The sequence below is a fragment of the Tenrec ecaudatus genome, chromosome 15 (genome assembly GCF_050624435.1).
Source record: "Tenrec ecaudatus isolate mTenEca1 chromosome 15, mTenEca1.hap1, whole genome shotgun sequence".
In the NCBI taxonomy this organism is placed as follows: Eukaryota; Metazoa; Chordata; class Mammalia; order Afrosoricida; family Tenrecidae; genus Tenrec; species Tenrec ecaudatus.
The window spans coordinates 40,564,539-40,584,097 of NC_134544.1; the positions used below are offsets into that span (position 1 = coordinate 40,564,539).

Below are 19,559 nucleotides of genomic sequence, written 5' to 3' on the forward strand. Positions count from 1 at the left end.
TTCAAGGAGCTGGACCGACACAGTGGCTGCATCAATGAGCTCGAGCATAGGGATGATGGATGCTCCAGATATAAGGATGCGCACGACCGAGCACTGTTTCCTTCAGTTGTGCATAGGGGAGTTACGGATTGGAACCGGTCTGATGGCACCTAACAACGGCCAATTATGTAACTGGTCTTATAACACAGTAAGGCTCTGATGTAGGCATGCGGGGTGCAGCAGTGGTTGGAGGTGAAGGGCAGGTCTGGCAAAAGCGAGAATACAAATACTACACTGTGAGACTGTCCCTCCCTCCTTCCAAGCACTGGTCACCACATACTTTAAAGATTGTAGTCAATAGAGAGGTAACAAAACATGTGCCCTTCTTTATAATCTTCACAAGTCTAGTTCAGTGATACTAAATTACATTCATCCTGTTGTCCAACCACCACTATTAGCCTTTCCTGGATTTTTCCATCACTCTTCAGAGAAGCTCAGCATCCCCTAAGCATTGCGTCTTCCTTTCACCCTTTCTCCCACCCACCTCTGAGAGCTACAAATCAACTTTGACCTCGACGCCTTGCCTGTTTCAGAGAGTGCGTATGCGTGCACGCATACTGACTTCACTCGGCTTAACATTTCCAAGGTCCCTCCATGTGGTGGCCCGGACCAGGGGTTTGCGTCTGCTCTGGGCTGAATACTCTTCCGTTGGAAGTGTGGACCTCATCTTCTTTACCCATCCATTTGCCGATGAGACTGGGGCTGTTTCCACCTTTGGGGAGAGTACTACAGTGAACAAAGACCTGCGTGCATTCTCTTACTTTTAATTATCTTCGTTGGATCCCTAGGAGTAAGATTGCATTCCAGTTCTTATCACAATTTCCCCCACGTTGGTCACCTTATTTGAGTGGAAGGAACTCCAAGCATGAAGGAACTCATGCTGCAGGCAATTTGTTCATTAATTCCAAGGCTCCTTACTGCCCATTTCCTTACATCATTCTTTTTTTCTGTTGAATTCTCTGCCACAACTCTTCAATCATGCTTATTGACAGAGTCTTTTCTGGAAAGCTTGAATGGCTCAGAGAAAAGGGTCCTAGAAACAAGCCTTTGAGGCAATGCACTACTATCTATATAGTGGGGCCCGTCTTCCATGCACATTCAACTTCTAATTCGTTCTTAATGCTCCCCACCACCCCGTCCCTTCCAGTCAAGACCACCAGACCTTTGAGGAAAGCTTCAACATGGAAGTAAGTGAGGCTGCAAATGAACACATACCAGAACCCAAACCGCTGCCGTCGATTCGATTCACAGAATCATGTGGGGAACAGAGTAGAACTTCCCCCTTTGGGTTTCCAAGGCTGTAAACCTTTATGGCAACATTTTTCTCCCTGGACGTCCCTGGTGGGTTTGAACTTTTAACTTTTCATTGTGCCACCATTACACAACCCATCCTGCTGCCTGGACAGAACAGACATACTGAAGGAAGCGAGAGAAAATTCAACTAGAAAACATCCTGGAAAAAACAAGAGGGCATTTTATTCTGAAATAAACAACTTGAATCTATGAAAAAAAGGAATACTCAGAGAATAAGGGAGAATATTTATAAATTTTAAAATATTATATAGCCAGAGTGGAGACCCAAAGCCCATAAGTACTCAATTGGACATCCCCTCACAGAAGGGCCACAAGGAAGAGATAAGCCAGCTGGGGTGCAGTATAGCACCGACAAAACATACAACCTTCCTCTAGCTCTTTAATGCTTCCTCCTCCCTCCCACTACCATGACCCCAATTCTATCTTACAAATCTGGCTGGACCACAGCAGGTACACTGGTACAGATAAGAGTTCGCAACACAGGAAATCCAGAGCAGAAAAACCTCCCAGGACCAGTAAGGGGAGCAGCAATACTAGGAGGGCAAGGGAAGGGGTGGGGAGATAAGAGCAACCAATCACAATAATCTACACATGGCCCCCATCCCAGGGGGACAGACAGCAGAAAAGTGGGTGAAAGGAGAGCAATCGGTGTAAGATGTGGAAAAAATAATAATGTATAAATTATCAAGGAAACATGGGAGAGGGAGGAAAAAATTAAAAATGAGCGATACCAAGGGCTCAAGTAGAAAGAAAATGTTCTGGAAAAGTTGATGACAATGTATGTACAGATTTGTTTAACACAGTGGATATATGTATGGATTATAAGAGCCCCCATAAAATGAAATTAATATAAAAATATGATATAACTCTAATATTAAAATTCTAGAATGCATGATGTAGTACCTCTACTCTTGGGTAAATATATACTCAACAGATATGAGTCATTGAAAGGTACATGTATAAGAACATTCTAACAGCTTTGCCTCTAAATTGGGGGAGAGGGACTAGATACGCATCCACAACAGAATGAACTAATAAGTATTGATATAGTCATATGATTGAATACTGCACAGCAATAGAAACGAGCAAACACTGGAACATCCAACCACCTGGATAGATCTCATAAATACCTAGTATTTAGTGAGAAAAGTCAGCTCCATTTCCATCAAGTTCAAGAATAGGGGAAATTGGGATAGCATGATGTTGTTGTCAGGGATCAAGTCGGATCTGACTCATGGCCGCCCTTTGAACAACACAATGAAACACTCTCTGGCCTGCGCCAGCCTCACAATCACTGTGTTTCTGCTGTGCCTTCCCTTTACTACAAGAGAAAGATAGGGCTTTCTACTCCTGTAAAGCCGACGGTCTCGACCACTGACCGGAGCAGCTCCGCCCTGTTCTCTAGGGTCGCCTTGAGTTTGTTTTGTTTGCGTCTCACTTGCCTTAGCACCATGTCCTTCTCCAGGAGCTGGCCTCCTGACAAATATGTCCAAAAACCCAGTGACGAAAATCTTGCCATCTTTGTTTTTGAGGAGAAAATTGGCTGTACTTCTTTCCAAACACATCCGTTTGTTCTTCTTGCTGTCTGTGGCACATTTAATACTCTTTGCTACTGCCATGATTCAAATACCTCAGTTATGCTCCGGTCTTCCTCATTCATTGTCCAGCTTTGAATGCATGTGAGGCAGTGGAAAATGCCATGGCGTGGGCCAGGTACACTTTAGGCAACACAGTGACATTTTTAGTTTTCTTTAACACTTTAAAGAGGTCTTATGCAGCAGACTTACCTAAGGCAATTTACAGTTTGATTTCCTGACTGCTACTTTTGTGGGTGTTGATTATGGATCCAAGTCAAAATGAACATTTTGATCTTTTATCCATTCTCAGGAGATTGCTCATTGCTGTAATTTTAAAGTTTAAACAATTTCCAATTAGGTCATACACTGGATACCCATGAAGTGGTCAATTTCTACTTACTTTTTTACAACATGGGTAAAATCAAAGGAATAAATGGATGCATAATTAAGTTGTGAACTATATTTGAGACTGAATGGTTTTATTTTACTTTCTCATTATAGAGAGGCTATTACTTATTTTATTAACCTATAAAACTGCATATGGAAGTGTTATTAGTTTTTAAACATTTCAACAGAGTTAATGACAACTCTGACGAGAGGTTGTCTCCTGAGTAACCATGGACTCTGTGCACACATACATGTAGAGAGAGAGACTTAATAATGGCCCCGAACACATCTAGGTCCCTATCCCTGGAATCGGTGAATGTGACCTTCCACTATGCTAACTTAGGATATTGCTCTTGCATAAGCATCTAATGAGACTTGGTATCTTGGCTTCTGATCTCAGTGGATGGAGCAATGGTTAAGCACTTACCTGCCATCTGAAAGGTTGGTAGTTCAAACCCTCCAGATGGTCCATCATGGGAGAAACCACCGGCCAGTGTGCTCCTGGAAAGATGAGAGCCTAGGAAACTGTCCGGGGCGGTTCCACTGTGGCCTACGGGGCAGGGCCCGTGACTTGGACTGGTGATTATTTGTGCAGTAAGCCTGATTGTTCAGTGACCTGGTGTCTCCTTCTTGTGCTCAAGTTCTGACTGTGTGCCTTGACGCTTCCCTGGAGGACTTTGCTCATGGCAGCGAGTGTGATAATGACAATTACCCTTTCCTGAACATCCAGCGTGTGCCGAAAACGACATTTGACCCTTCTCCATGCGTTTAGCCCATTTATTGCACCCAGTAACTCTGAAAGAGAGGCTCCGAGGTTCAGATGGGTTTAGGAACCTGTAACTCTCACACAGCACGACTAGCTTAACATCAGAGGTGAGGTGCATACTTGATTCCACTGACTCCCCGAAGCACGTTCTTTCCTGTGCACCAAACTTGCGAATGCCACTGCTGAGTGGGGGCTGCAGGGGCTCTGCGTCCTGGGTGTTTGTGTAGCTGGAGTCTGTTTTCACAGTCTCCTGTGTGACTCATGTGGGCTGGACTATCTTCTAGGGCCTAGTGTCAGATCTGCCTTTCCCAAGTGGTATCAGTGGGCCCCTTCCCTGTCGGCGTTCACTTGTCAGCTCTGCCAATGCCTCTGCCCAAGTCCAACATCATCCCGTCCACACTGGAGACAAACCGAACCGAGGTATTTGGGATTAACTCAATCGGTGTCATTGTATCTAAAATTATTCAAAATACATCCACATAGTCTAGAAGATCTATGTTTCCCCAAAGACTGTGATCCACGAAAGGATCCGGGTCTGGGGTTTTGCTCAAACTGGCAGCAACAAGTGGGGAAGGAGGAGTGCAGATTTCCTATTAAAACAGAGGGGGGTAGTGACTTTGCTGAACGCCTTAGCAGCAGCTGGTTGCCATAGGAACACAAGGACACTGATCTGAATGAAGAGGGACTCACTATAGCACTGGACCACACCAGAGAGAAGGAAGGTTTTGTGTATGAAGGGAGAAGAGGAAGGAGGTGGGGAGGGGGTGAAGGAGGGACGAGAGTGTTGTTGGGCTGGGAAGAAAAACGAAGAAATCGCCTCCATAAAGGGGAAAGGAAAAGAGAGGGGTGGGAAGCCGGGGAGCACATCGATTTAGGGAACTGTTGCTTCAGGCTGCTTGCTTATGCTCTCTCTTCAATCTCTCTCTCTTCTCTTCTCCTCTCTCTCTCTCATTAAAATTTGAAAGACACAACAATGGCCAGAGAGCGATAGAGAAGCTATTGAAGCTGTTTATGTACAGCCCCAAATCTCAAGGGTGCTGGTTTCTTGGTCCAGAGGTATAGGGTCATGGTTTCAATGGGACATCCCAGTTCATTGGTTTAAGACCATGTGGAGTGCATCTCTTCTACCTCATGATTTATGACATAGTGCCTGAGATCTGTGTGTGTGTGTGTGTGTGTGCGCGCGCCTGAGATCCTAAAAGCTTGCAGGCAGCCACCCAAAGGGCAACCATTGGTCTTCATTCCTCTGGAACAGTGGAGGAAGGAGCAGAGTCAGGAAGAGGAGGAGAACTGGAATGTACGACTGACTGCCTCCCTGAGAAACTACCGCTTTGACCAGGAGACCAGAGCTGCATGGAGCCCGATTACTGTAACTGAACATTTTGAGCAAAGATTCTACATAAGAATCCTCATCAAAAGGGGGACAACATACAACAGAAATTCAAATTCTCATGGACTCCAGACTTTGTGGGCCATGCAAGTTGGATGAACTTCCAAATCAACAACAGCAACGAAACTTCACTGCCAAGTGCATCCTGACTACTGGTCTGGGAGTAGACAGCCTCATCTTTCCCCCTGGGAGCAACTGGTGGTCTCGAACTGCAGTTAGCAGCCCAAAGCTTAACCACGATGCCACCAGGGCTCCTGCCCCAGCCAGTGTCCTGATTTTAAACTTCAACCAAAATATCCACTGCAGCAGTCTTCTTAAAACCAAACCATCGTTTGGCTTCACTAGTAAAAAGGGTCTTCCTGAGCAGTGTGGTCTTGTAAGAGCTCTCTCTAGTTGACCCAGCAACTGGAGAGCTCAGCTAGGAACCCTGGGGGTTTTGTTCACGAGGAAGGAAAATCTCAGAGGACACAGAAGAAGGGTGTCTGGACTTGAAGAATGTAGTCAGTGTCACTGAATTGTACGTGTGGAAATGGTTGAGTGGGGCCCATCTTGTGAGGTATATGTTCAACAACAAGAGCAAAATAAATCAATAAAACCTAAAGACTTGAAAAGACACGGTACAGGTCTGCTTCACAGACATGCTGGCTCCCGCACTTCACAGGAACTGCTGGCAACGAGGCAGGCAGGTCGCCAAGAGTCTCACTTCTCCCCCAAGTCTCTGGCAGCCCGGAGCTGGCTTCGTGTCAGCCCAGGGCCTGCTGACTGCTGTTCAGGGCAGGCTCTCCTTCCGAAGCTGCCTGGAGGGAGCAGGTCAGGTCCTCCCATGTTTGTTTTGAGCTTTGGAAATGATAAAGCAAAGAAGAGGGGAAGAAATGTTTCAAAGCCGTTCCAATCTTCTCAGAGCTATCAACTATCCTAAGGCCACTGGCCACTCAAGTAAGTCATTGTTGCCGTGGGGACACTGTGGCCCTGGACCAAGTGCGACAAGGGCAAGCTTCAGCACTTCTGGTGGGGCCACTTCTAAAGGGGGGCAAACTTTTGCGGGGGAAAAGACATACCCAAACCTGACATTGTTCCATCTCAATACCCGATCTGCTACTTATCAGCTCTGAGAACTTGGGTAAGTTACTGAACTTCTGAGTGTTTCAGGTTTCTCATTTGAAAAAGGAAAGAGTCCCCAGCTTGAGAGGTTGTCAAGAGGATTAAAAAGGATACAGGGGACGAATAACAGAAATGTGAGTGAAGGGAGAAAATGGACAGTGTAAGATACGAAATAATAATAACCATATACAATTGACCACAGTGGGAGGATGCGGGAGGGAGGGGGACAAAAGAAGAGCGTATACCAGGGGCTCAAATACCACCTTGACTCGATCCCACCTGATTTCAGCACATCTCCAGGACCGATTTGACTCACTGAACCCAACGACAGAAAACCTGATGCACTTTGGACATTAAGAATATCATTCACTCACGCTGCCTTTGAACCCGCCGCGCCTGCCCGTGGCGCGGGGGGTTACGCTGCAGCGCCACAGCAAGTGCTGGCGCATAACTGGGGCTGCTAAGCGTCTGCGGGCAGCCCTTTTAACCGCGAGCAACACGGCGACCCGGGGAAAAAAAAAAAAGAATATCATTCACGAAGAAAGCGAAAAGTCATTAAGAAGAGAGGCAAGAGAAGATGGAAGTGGATGTCAGAGGAGGCTAGAAACTTGCTCTTACTTGTAGAGCAGTGAAGGCAAATGGAAGGAATGATGATGTCAAACTGCTGAACAGAAAATGTCAAAGGGAAGCTGAAGAAGATACAGTCAAACATGGTGATGAAATGTGCGGAGACCTGGAGGTCTTTGCAAACCCAAAGGGGAAAACACGCTCAACATACTTTAAACTGAAGGACACAGAGGAAAACTCAAGCCTGGGGTGGAATGTTAGAAGATTCTGTGGGCAAACTATTGAAAGATGCAGGAAGCCTCAAAAGAAGATGGAAAGAAAGCACAGTCACTGTGACAAAAAACCCTAGTCGACATTCAACTGCTTCAAAGAGACAGCATATGAGCAAGGACCAATGGTGCAAAGGAAGACGCTTGGCTGCACTTAGAGCGTTAGTGCAGAGCCAAAAAACAAGCCTTCAGGAATTGAAGGAACACCAATTGAAACGGTTCAGCAGGCTGATGAGGCACTGGAAGCACTTATTCGTCTAGGCCAGGAAATTTGGAAGACAGTTGTTTGGCCAACTGACTGGAAGAGTTTTGTACCCATTTCATTGAAAGGCGACCAAGCAGAATGCTCAAAGTGTAGAACAAGTAAACTTTTGCTAAAGCTCATCCAGCAACGGTTGGAGCTGCCAGAAGTTCCGGCCCGATTCAGAAGAGGATGTAGGACAAGGGATATCATTGCTGAACAGGGATATTATTGCTGATGTCAGATGGACCTTGGCTGAAAACCGTAGGGTTGCTATGGGTCAGAGCCAATTCAATAGCGCCTATCAGCAACAGTCCAGTGCCATTAAACCTGACCTTGGTTGTGAGGCTGGGCAGGACCAGGCCGTGTTCTGCACTATTGTGCATGGGATCACTATGAATTGGAACCATCACAAGGCCACCCACCTAACAACAGTCCCTGGTGCAACACCAAACACACAGTAGGTGTCCAGCAAGCACTTCACATATGCATAGTATGCCATGTGCGTATGTACTGGAGTTCCTCTCTCCCTTCTTCACTGATGGTCACGTAGGCGGTTGCAGCTTCTTGCCGTGTGAACTCTGCTGTGATGCACGTACGTGGAAGAGCTTATGTCAGTTGGCATTCCTGGCTCTTACGTCTTTGGGTTTTATGCCCAGCAGAAGCATTGTTGGGTCATATGATATATATTTTTTAATTTTAATAAATCATTTTAGGGAAATGAATGTACAGATGTGCTTTACCCAATTGATATATGTATGGATTGTGATAAGAGTTGTATAAGCCCCTAATAAAACAATTAAAAGAAAGAAAGAAATCATTTTATTGGGGGCTCTTATAACAATCCATACATCAGTTGTGTCAAGTACATTTATACATATGTTGCCATCATTTCCAAAACATTTTCTTTCTATTTAAGCCCTTTCTATCACCTCCTCTTTTTCCCCTTCCAACTCTCGTTGCTGATAGGAGCTATTGACAATTACAAATTATTTTAATTTTCAATTTATTTTTATTTTACAAATTATTTTTATTTTCATATTTTACAACATCCACTGTTTCCATTCACTCACGTTGTTCATCCCCTTGGGAAGGAGGTGGGTTGTACATCAATCATTGTGATCAGTTCCCCCTCTCTCCCCCTTCTCCCTCCACCTTCCCCCTACCCTCATGGTATCGCTACTCTCATTATTGGTCCTGAGGGGTTTTATCTGTACTTGATTTGATCTCCCTTTTGACCCAATTTTAAATTTGTTCCAGTTTTTACTATTTTCTGCTTCCTGTTTCAGTGAAGTTTTTCTCTGCTCTGTTTTATAAATGTTATTGGGTTGGTTTTTATTTGTTTGTTTCTTATTTGCGTTTAAAAATTTTTTTTGTATATGAGATCCAGTATAGAGACATCTATGGGGATAGCAACTGGATTAACAATTGCCTCGGGGCATGGCAAGGGGGGCTGGGAGGAAATGGGGAGCTGATGACAACAATTACAAGAGAGAAAAAAATGCTCCAGAATTGATTGTGGTGATGATTGCACCAACCTTCTCAATATGACCGAATTATCAAATTACATGACATGTGAATTGTATGCCCTTTTTAATGGAAAAAAACAACAACAAAAACATTCCATAAACAGATGAGTGAATGATTAACCTGTGAGATCTCACCACTGTATATTCCATTTCTCTTCCAGACACTAACAGTAGTTAAGTGCTCAAGTGCGAATCAAAAAGTGGCAGTTGGAACCCACCAGCTGCTCCCCAGGAGGAAAATGTGACCATCTGCTTCTGCCACAATTACCGTCTCAGGAACACCGCGGGGCAGTTCTATCTACTCTGTCTGACAGAGCTGCTCCTGTGCCTCAGCCACTCAGCGGCAATGTGCGCTGGGGGTGATTCTGACGAGTCGAGTGAGACGGAGCATACACAGATGTGCACCTGAAGGAGTTCAGAATCTTGTATCAGTCCGGTTATTGCTGCACTAACAACTCACATCCAAGGATCATATTTTTATCAAACTCCCCCCCCTAATTCTATGGGTTGGCTTGAATGACTTTTCTGGGCTAGACCAATGTATTTGGGGCTAGATAATAGAGGATGTTGCTATAGATTGAATTGTACCCCATCCGGTTCCGCAAACATGCATTGCGTTTTGGTCCTTGTACCTGTGTGTGTGCTCCTGTTTGGAAAGAGGAGTCGGTCTTTTATGTTCATGTTATATTCATGAGGTCATAGCACTGGAATGGGGACGGGGCAGGGGTGGGGATTAAGTCCTCACCATAATCATTCTTGCGGTAGAAAAAGCTGAGGGCAAACACAGAGACACAGAGGGGACAGACAGAGTGCAAGCCAAAACTGTCACAGGAACTGGGAACACTTAGAGTTACCAACCAGGAAGAACTGGACTTGGCCTGACTTGGAATTTAGGCTTTCGAACTATGAGGAAATACATTTCTGTCATTTACCTCCACCCACTGGTGCTATTTGTGTTGCAACTTGATGTGCTGTTCTTTTAAAAAGAAAACCCACTGCCACATTGAGGTCATGCCGACTCATAGCACCGCTAAGGACAGGCTAAAACCGCCCCTAGTGCATCTCCAGTACTATCACTCTTTCTGGGAGTAGAAAGCCTCATCCTTCCCCCGTGGAGCTGGTGGTTTCAAACTGCTGACGTTGCAGTTAGCAGCCCAACTCGGAAGGACTCCTCGTAGTGACCGCGTGTTACAGCAGCACCAGGTAACTAAGACCGTTGGCGGCACGACTTCTGCCTGTGGTTTCTCTTCCTCCTCCTGCTAGCCGGGCTTCTTCACCCGGCGGTCTCAGGCATCCAGACAAGCAGCTCAGGAGGACCATCGCAATGGTCGCATCACGTTTTCTGATGTCTCATTGGTCGCAACAATGCACATACAGATTCAGAGCCACATCTTCAACACACTCTTTTTTTTTTCCCACCTGCGGCGGCTCCACCCGGGCCCGCGCCCTAGGCTTCAAGGCTCACCGCAGCGGCCCTCCTACTCGTCGTGGCTTAGCGTCCAGGAGGAATCTTCATGGGGACCGGGTAGCAGCTCCCGTCCCTCTCGCGCACGCCCTGACCGCCGGCGATGGCCGGGTATGGGCCCGACGCTCCAGCGCCATCCATTTTCAGGGCTAGTTGATTCCGCAGGTGAGTTGTTACACACTCCTTAGCGGATTGCGACTTCCATGGCCACCGTCCTCAACACACTTCTTAAAAGAAGTGACAACGTCAAGCCCCAGGCAGAGGAGTGTGCAAGTCATCCCGAGAGAAATTACTGTGGTCAAATTGGCCAGGGCTGCACCACAGGATACATGGGAACAACAGCTAATACAGGAAAACCTAAGTATCAATGTGAAAATAACACGGCACACAGGGCAGGGAACCTGTACACAGAAAATGACCTCTGAGTTAGGTAAGAGAGAGGAAACTGAGATTAGATGAAGGTGGAAGAAGTTTCCAGTTGGAAGGAGGACTACAGATCGAGAAATAAATTTGTCATGTTCAGAGAGGAGGGAGAGTATGACTTTGGACACAGTAGAGAGATCTCTTTAGGGGAAAGAGTCATGTTCAAGACAACACAGTTATTTGACAGACAAATTGGTCAGGGTCTTACTATATATATAAGGCATTTGGACTTAACTTCCTTTTTTTTAACATTTTATTAGGGACTCATACAACTCTTATCACAATCCATACATACATCAATTGTATAAAGCACATCTGTACATTCATTGCCCTCATCATTTTCAAAGCATTTGCTCTCCACTTAAGCCCTTGGCATCAGGTCCTCTTTTTTTACCCTCCCTCCCCGCTCCCCCCTCCCTCATGAGCCCTTGATAATTTATAGATTGTTATTTTGTCATATCTTGCCCTGTCCGGAGTCTCCCTTCACCCCCTTTTCTGTTGTCCATCCCCCAGGTGAGCTTAACTTCTGAGGCAGTGGCAGTGTGGCAGTTTTGAGCCAGGATCAAGCAGTGCTTTAAGAACATAACTCTAGAAATAGTGTGCAGACTGTGAAAAAAATAACTTCTCTGGTTTTGCCAGAAACATGCAAATGCAGCGCCCTGAGTTGCCTCATGCCCGGGGTCCAGCGAGAGAAGAGTTGCTCACTAGAGGTCAGAGAGTGGGTTTTTGCTGCATTTCGTCTTCCTTTTGTTTCTTTTCAATCTCTGTGTCCTTTGGCTGCCTTAGCGATACAATGAAAATGACTCGCCCTTGTCTTCTACTTGACATATGGATTGAATTGGCACATACAGGTCAAGGAAAGATCTTAGAAAGGGATTCAAATAAGCAAGAGAAAATCAGGAGTGTACTGTTGCTACTTCTCCTGAAGTACGTGGAAAGCCCCAGATCCCATTCAACTAGTACAGGGAGCACCGCCCGGACAGCCAGCCATCCTGATGAGCCTGAGGCTGTGCTCTGGATCCGCCGCTCATCCCTCATGTGTCACACTGTGGTGGCTTGGGTGTTGCTGTGATGCTGGAAGCGATGCCACTGGTACTTTAAATACCATCAAAGTCCCTAATCATATATGGATTGGCGTCCTGGTGGCGTAGTGGTTATGCATTGAGCGGTGATTCACAAGGTTGACGATTTGAAGCCACCAGTAGCTCCTCAGGAGAAAGATGGGGCTCTCCATTCCCATAAACAGTTACAGTCTCAGAAACTCAAAGAAGGTAGTTCTACTCTTTCCTATGGGGTCGCTGTGAGTCGGCATCGGCTTGATGGCGGTGAGCGTTTTTTGCCCCCAGACTAAGAACAGACTAGAAAGAAGGAACAGTCGGTCCACTTCAGAAGGGTTCCCAAGTGGTAGTAGAACATTGTCTGACAAAGTGCCAGAAGATGAGCCTTTCAAGTTTGAAGGCGCTTACACTACAACTGGAGAAGAGCTGCCTCCTCGCAGTGGAAACAACCTTAATGACGTGGATGGAGACATGCTTTCGAGACCTTCATTTACTGATGAGCGTAACTCAAATGATTAAAAGAAACAGCTACAAATATAGACTAGTAATTAGAATGTGCACTATACGAAGTATGAATTTAGGAAAGTTGGAAGTCATCCAAAAAGAAACATAATGCATAGAAACAGATATGCTAGGCATTAGTGAACTGGAATGGACTGCTTTACTATGCTGGGAATGAGAAATATAAGCGGGATGGTGTTGCATTTTTCATCAAAAAGAGCATTTCAAAGTCTACTTTGAAGTACAATGTTGTCTGATAGGTTCATATCTATGTGCCTACAAAATTCTCACCGCCATTGAGTCAATCCTGACTCCCAGCACTCCCCTGTGGGTTTCCAAGACTGTAATTATTTATGGGAGTAGAAAGCCCAGTCTTACTCCCAAGGAGCTACTGGTGGTTTTGAACTGCCGACCATGTGGACTGCAGAGCAACGCATAACCTCTATGCCACCAGTGCTCCTATATGTCTCCAAGGATCAGTAAATACAATTAATATTCAAATTTATACACCAATCACTAAAGCCAATGATGAAAACAATGAAAAATTCTACCAACTTCTTCAGTCTGAAATTGATCAGACATACAATCAAGATACATCGATCACTGTTAGTGATTTTAATGTAAAAGTTGACAATGAAGAGGAAGAATCAATACTTGAAAGAGATGGTCTTGGTGATAGAAAATAAGATGCAGGCTGCATCGTAAAATTTTACAAGACCAATGACTTGTTCATTGCAAATACTTTTTCAACAACATAAAAGGTGACTGCACACATGGCTCTTACCAAGTGGAAGACGCGGGAATCGAATTGACTACATCAGTTGAAAAACATGCTGGAGAAGCTCAATGGTCATGAGCCAAAGCAAGGCCAGGGATGGCTTTAGAATAGACTGTCCATTGCTCATATGCAAGCGCAGGTTGAAGTAAAAGAAAATGAAAACAAGTTCATGAAAGCCAAAGTGCAACCTTGACTGTATTCCACCTGCATTTAGAAACCATCTTAGAACAAATGTGAAGCACTTAACACGGATGACTGAAGGCGAGAGGAGACGTGGAGGATACCAAGAACACCCTACACTGTAGACAAAACCAAAGTCATCTCAGAGGCAGGAAAGAGCAAAAAGACCAAAAGTGGATGTCAGACGAGACTCTAATGCTTGCTCTCTCATCTAAAGATGTCAGAAGAAGCAATGAATGAAAAGCTGAACAGGAATTTCGAAAGGCAGCTGGATAAGATAAAGAAAACCATTACAATGAAATATGCAAAGACCTGAAATTAGAAAACCCAAAAGGAAGAAGACACCCAGCATTTCTCAAGCTGAAAGGATTGAAGAATGATTCAAGGCTGGAGTTGCAATATTGAAGGCTTCCTTGGACAAACTATTGAGTGATGCAGGAAACATTAAAAGAAGATGGAAGGAACACACAGGCACTACTGGTCAACACTCCAGTACTTCAAGAGGCAGGACATGATCAAGAGCCAATGGCATTAAAGGAATAAATTATTACTTTTTACTGAAAAACAAAGTTTCAGAAATTAAAATGATTCAACAAACTGAGGAAATACTGTCAAAAAATTCGGAAGACAGGCCAACTGTTAAAAGTCCCATTTGTGCCCATTCTGAAGAAAAGCGACCCAGCAGAATACATAAATTATCAAGCATTATCATTAATATGACATATAAGTAAAATACTGCTGAAGATAATTCAAAAACAGTTGCAGCAGCACATGGTCAAGAAGCTGCCAGCAATTCAAGCTCTACTGAGAAGAAATTTGGAAAGAGGAATATTGCTGGCATCTGATGAATTCGGGTGGAAAACAGAGAATACTAGAAAGATGTTTACGAGTGTTTCGCTGACTGGGCAAAGGCATTTGACTGTGTACAGCATGATAAACTATGGATAATATTGAGAAGAGTGATCACGACTGAACAGCTTATTGTGCTCATACTGAACCTGCACATGTATCAACAAGTAGTCATTGGAACAGAACAAGGGGATTTGGCCTAGTCTAAAGTAAAAGATGGTGTGCATCAGGGTTGCATCCTTTCACCATACTTTTTCAATTTATATCCCGAACAAATAATATAAGAACCTGAATTATATGAAGAAGAATGCACCATCAGGATTGGAAGAAGGCTCGGTGACAATCTGTGGATGATACAGTCATGCATGCTGAAAATGGAGGACTTGAAGCACTTCCTGACCAGAACTACAGCCTTCTGTATGGACTGCAACTCAGTGTAAACAAAACCAAAATCCTCACAACTGGGCCACTAGACAGCATCATGATAAATGGAGAAATGACTGAAGTTGTCAAGGTTTCCACTTTACTTAGATCCACTTTCAACACTTAGAAGAACAGGTATTGTAAGAAACCACTGACCTGGGTAAATCTGCTGTGGAAGACCTCTTCAAAGTGTCAAAGAACAAGGCGTCACGTGCAGAACTGCAGAGCACCTGGCCTAAGACAGGATATTTGTAATAGACTCTGATGCATCTGAAAGCTAGACAAGGAACCAGGAAGACCACAGAATAATGGATACACTTTGGTTATGGGGTGGGCGATGCCTATTGAAAGTGTCACCGACTATCAGAAGAACAAACCATTCTGTGTGGAAGAAGGGCAGCCAGAGGCATTTAGGCTCGAGGACAGCCAGGTAGGTTATCAGGAGAACCTAGTCCCCAGAAGAAGGGATCGCCATCAGTAAAGCCGAGGGCCCATGAAAAAGAGAAAGACCTGCAAGGTGATGGGTTGACATAGTGGCTGCGGCAATAGGCTCAGACAGAGCAACAATTGTGAGCATGGCGCAGGACAGGGTAGGGTTTTGTTCTATTGTACTTTGAGTCAGAGTCAACATGATGGAACTTCCCAATAAGTTTGGAGGAAAAAAAAAGGAGGCAGGTGGAGAACTAAGGGGGGGGGGCAGGTAGAATGACTGAGAACAGAGAGGGTGTTGGAGAGTCATTAATGATCTACTGAACACCAATGTCAGACAAGGTCCTTCCGAGTGGAACATAAGTGAAGTAAAACAATGCTATTTAGTCTAAGCACAGGCAAAAAATAAAGTTTCATTGCCATCCACAAAATTCCAAACATACCCCTCTCTTGAGGCTAAAATGAGCAACTGTTGCCTCTTCACCAGTTAGGACCATATCCCATCTGTAGTCAGCTGGACTCTGCCAGTACTGGATACCTGTTATGGAATTGCCCACATGTTCTGATCATGTGCATTCCTGGACAAGCTTCTGCATTTCAGGATTCTCCCCAGACCCCTAATACAACTCTAAATCCAAGTGTAAGTTCTTTCTCACAGCTTTTACTGAGATGCCCCATCAGTTCCGCCTGGCGTGTGTCCGCCCTTGCTGCAATGAGTAATAAACACAACTGGTTCCACGACAGGTGCATGCCTGGTAGGCTTGGCTGGAAGGCATAGACATCCTTTTCTTTCTGCACATGCTCCACCCTAACTGCATTCATTGAGGATAAACTGGATTTTAACACTGACTAAAGACCTAAAGAAAATTCTTTATGCAGCCCGTGGTCTATGGTATCCATCTGAGGATATGCATATATCAGAAACTCGGAGAAGGCTAGTTCAATCACTACAGCCATATGAGTGTGTTGCCTGGGCCCTGGAGCATTCACTGTGCTTCAACTTGCCTAAGTTTGCAATAGGGAACGTCTTATAGGGGGCCACCGTGAGAGATGGAGTGCAAATGCTGGGTTTGAGCAAGAGCGGAGAGCACCAGGCAATGAGCATGCTTAGCCCGAGACGCCTTTCTCAGAAGCCTTCACACAGCCCCATACTGGACGAGACAAAATGTAATTATTTGGGAAACCTGAGCAGGAAATGACCTTTCTGTCCTAGAACTGGGACATGATCCAGATGGTAAATGCCCAGCAAGTCTGTGCCGGATGCAGATAATTTTCGGGGTGTGCGGCTCCCACAGTTACAGAGGGCAGGCTGTGTGCTTAGATAGAAGAGTCTGTGCTTGCTTTAATGATGTACTTTTACCATCTTGAAATTCTTACTAATAATGAAACAAGGAAATCTTCATTTTCATAATGGGGCCCCACAAATTATGTGGTCAATGGTGGCCTATACCCAGGATTGTACTGTAGCTCCAACTTGGGAAATTCATGATATAGAGCAGTGGTTCTCAGCCCTCCTAATGCTCAACCCTCCTACCCCTTTAATACAGTTCCTCATGTTGTGGTGACCCCCAACCATAAGATTATTTTCGTTGCTACTTCATAAGTGTAATTTGCTACTGTTATGAATCGGGCGGCCCCTGTGAAAGGGTCATTCGACCTCAAAAGGGATCGCGACCCACAGGTTGAGAACCGCTGACAGAGGAAAGACACCGATTCTAGAATGACCCCATGGGTGCCCTCAATCCAGAGGAAGCACCAGACAGACAGACATGCCTACATCAAGTCAGGCTGCTTCAAAATCTGGCTCTTTAGGACCTGCGACTTTCTTGTGCTGTGATTAAGTTATTTTTAAGTTTCTCTGTGTGCGTTTTAAGTGGCGATATCAACTATTCTCTCCTCTCAGCATTTACACTCTGAGTGCGGCTTTCATCCGCACTGCAGTGGTGGAAGGAAGATGGAGGAATGTGTGAGAGTAGCGTGGAAGCCAGGAAGTGGTCAGTGGAGAAGGCTGGAGAAGGCTCCGGAACATCCGAGAGGAGAAACATGTGGGTTGCTCTGACTTGCCAGGAATTTCATCCCAATTTTCTACATTCCCCACCCACTTCTTCTACTTGTTTTATGCACAACACCACATTCAAGATGCAGAAAGCAGCAGCATTTAATTATTAGGAGAGAATTATAAAATAGCAACATTTGAGATAAATATATTATTACTATATATATGTGTGTGTACACACATATATAACCTCACTGCCATCAAGTCAGTACTGACTCATAGAGACCCTCTAGGACAGGGTAGAACTGTCTCTGGAATTTCGGAGACTGTACCTGTTTCTAGGAGTAGAAAGCCCCATCTTCCTCCTGAGGAGCTGCTGGTGGTTTTGAACTGCCAACCTTGTGATTAACAGCCCAACTCATAGCCACTAAGCCACCAGGGCTCTACACACACACACAAATACATACATATATAACATGCATACACATAACAACACCCAGCGCTGTCGAGACTAATTCAGTTCATAGTGGCCCTATAGAACAGAATGACCCTATGGGACTGCTCCACAGGGTTTCCAGGATTGCAAAACATTAGCCTCATCTTCCTTCACGTGAGATGCTGATGGGTTTGAAGAGTTGACCTTGCCACAGGTAGCCTAATGCTTAACCCAATGTACCAGCAGGTCTCATGTACATACACACACACACACACACAGATATACGTATGTGTGTATGTATAGCACACATACATATATATGGAGGCCGTCTGTGCAGTGGGTTAAGCATTTATGAGCTGAGTTCTCTGTCATGAATTGAACAGGCCCAGTAGACAGCCTAGAAAAATCAGTTTTGCTTGGACTTTTTTTTTTCTTCAGTTCCTTTAGCAAGACCAAGATCAGTATATTATTGAGAGAACTCATGTCCAGCCCTGCACAGATCACAGACCCTGTCTTAAATACATTTCTATGAATAAACGTAGGTCCACACGACTTGGAACTCTAGTAGCGAGGTTTTTACTTAGGGGTGTGTGTGTGTGTGTATCCGTGTGTGTGTGTTCCCTCAGTTTGGTTTCATTCTGATTCTAATGATATCATTTTCTATGACTTTGATTGCAAATGTATTGCAGATTAGTTTATAGCAGGGCCTTTGTTTCAGCCTGAGTTCAGAATGACAACCTGCACATTTACTTTTGGAAGACAACCTGTTACTAAGCTGGCCTGCACATGCTTAAAATGAGCCAAATTCTGCACTGCAAAGTCTCACAGGCAGTTAGTTACACTGTAAAACTGTCCTAAATAGGGGACTTACAGCACCAACCAGTTCCCCAGAAGGGTCTTAAGACTAAGAAACAACTAAGATGTAGTCCATAGTGGCTTCATGCAGCATTTCAGTCTCTTCACTTATGGCCTTGAAATGGCATCTGACCCCGTGCCACTCTGTGAGCTCACTAGAGCCAGCTCTTGGTGACCATTCTGACTGCTTGGCTGGTCTGAAGGCAGGAGTATGTGCGAAGGGGAAGCCATCTGGGTCCCAGGCACTGGGGGACATTAGGAAGCCAAGGGTACCTCCTCCCTCAAGCAGGTGTCCCCTTTACTCTCTGCTCTGAGTTTTGTGGCTGCTGGTTTTCCATTGCTACGTCTGGCTACTGTTTTGGGAGAAGTAATCTCTACTTATTTTTCCCTGCCTGCATTTCCCCTTTTCCCAGTTGTTCATCTGAGGTTGACTTGACCCTGTCTTCATTTCCTCTCAGGAGGGTTGTGGCACCAGGAGAGTGGAGTAACATGTAAATCTGTCTGACTTTTATCTTCCAAAGTCTACGCTCTTCGTCAGACCCAGGTTGTCTGGAACGAATCCCAAGGGAGAGGACTTTTCCTCAGGGTGGAGTTTTCTGTGCTGGTAGAGAGATGGTTTGAATTGAGCTGTCGAGCTGGCAAGGAATATTCACCATACCATGGACTGCCAAAAGGACAAACAAATCAGTCTTGGAGGAAGTACAGTCAGTGTGCTCCTTAGAGGCAAGGATGGGGAGACTATGTCTCGAGTACTTGGGACATGTTATTGTGAGAGACAAGGGTCTCGAGAAAGACATCGTGCTCGGTGAAGTAGAGCTCATGAGAGAGGCAGGCCCTCAAGGAGACGGACAGACACAGTGGCTGCAACAATGGGTGCAAGCATAGGAACAATGGTGAGGATGGTGTAGCACCGGGCAGTGTTTCGTTCGCTTGTGCATGGGGTCGCTGTGGTCTGTAACCGAGTTAATGGTACCTAACCACCACCA

At 45.1% G+C, this 19,559-nt stretch overlaps 1 non-coding gene across 1 annotated transcript; it reads left to right on the forward strand.

Moving 5' to 3' along the window:
• The first annotated feature begins 6,946 nt into the window (after positions 1-6,946).
• On the forward strand, positions 6,947-7,076 carry LOC142428457 (small nucleolar RNA SNORA76). Its single transcript, XR_012780355.1, has one exon. It is a non-coding gene; the product is annotated as a small nucleolar RNA SNORA76 (small nucleolar RNA).
• Positions 7,077-19,559: the final 12,483 nt, after the last annotated feature.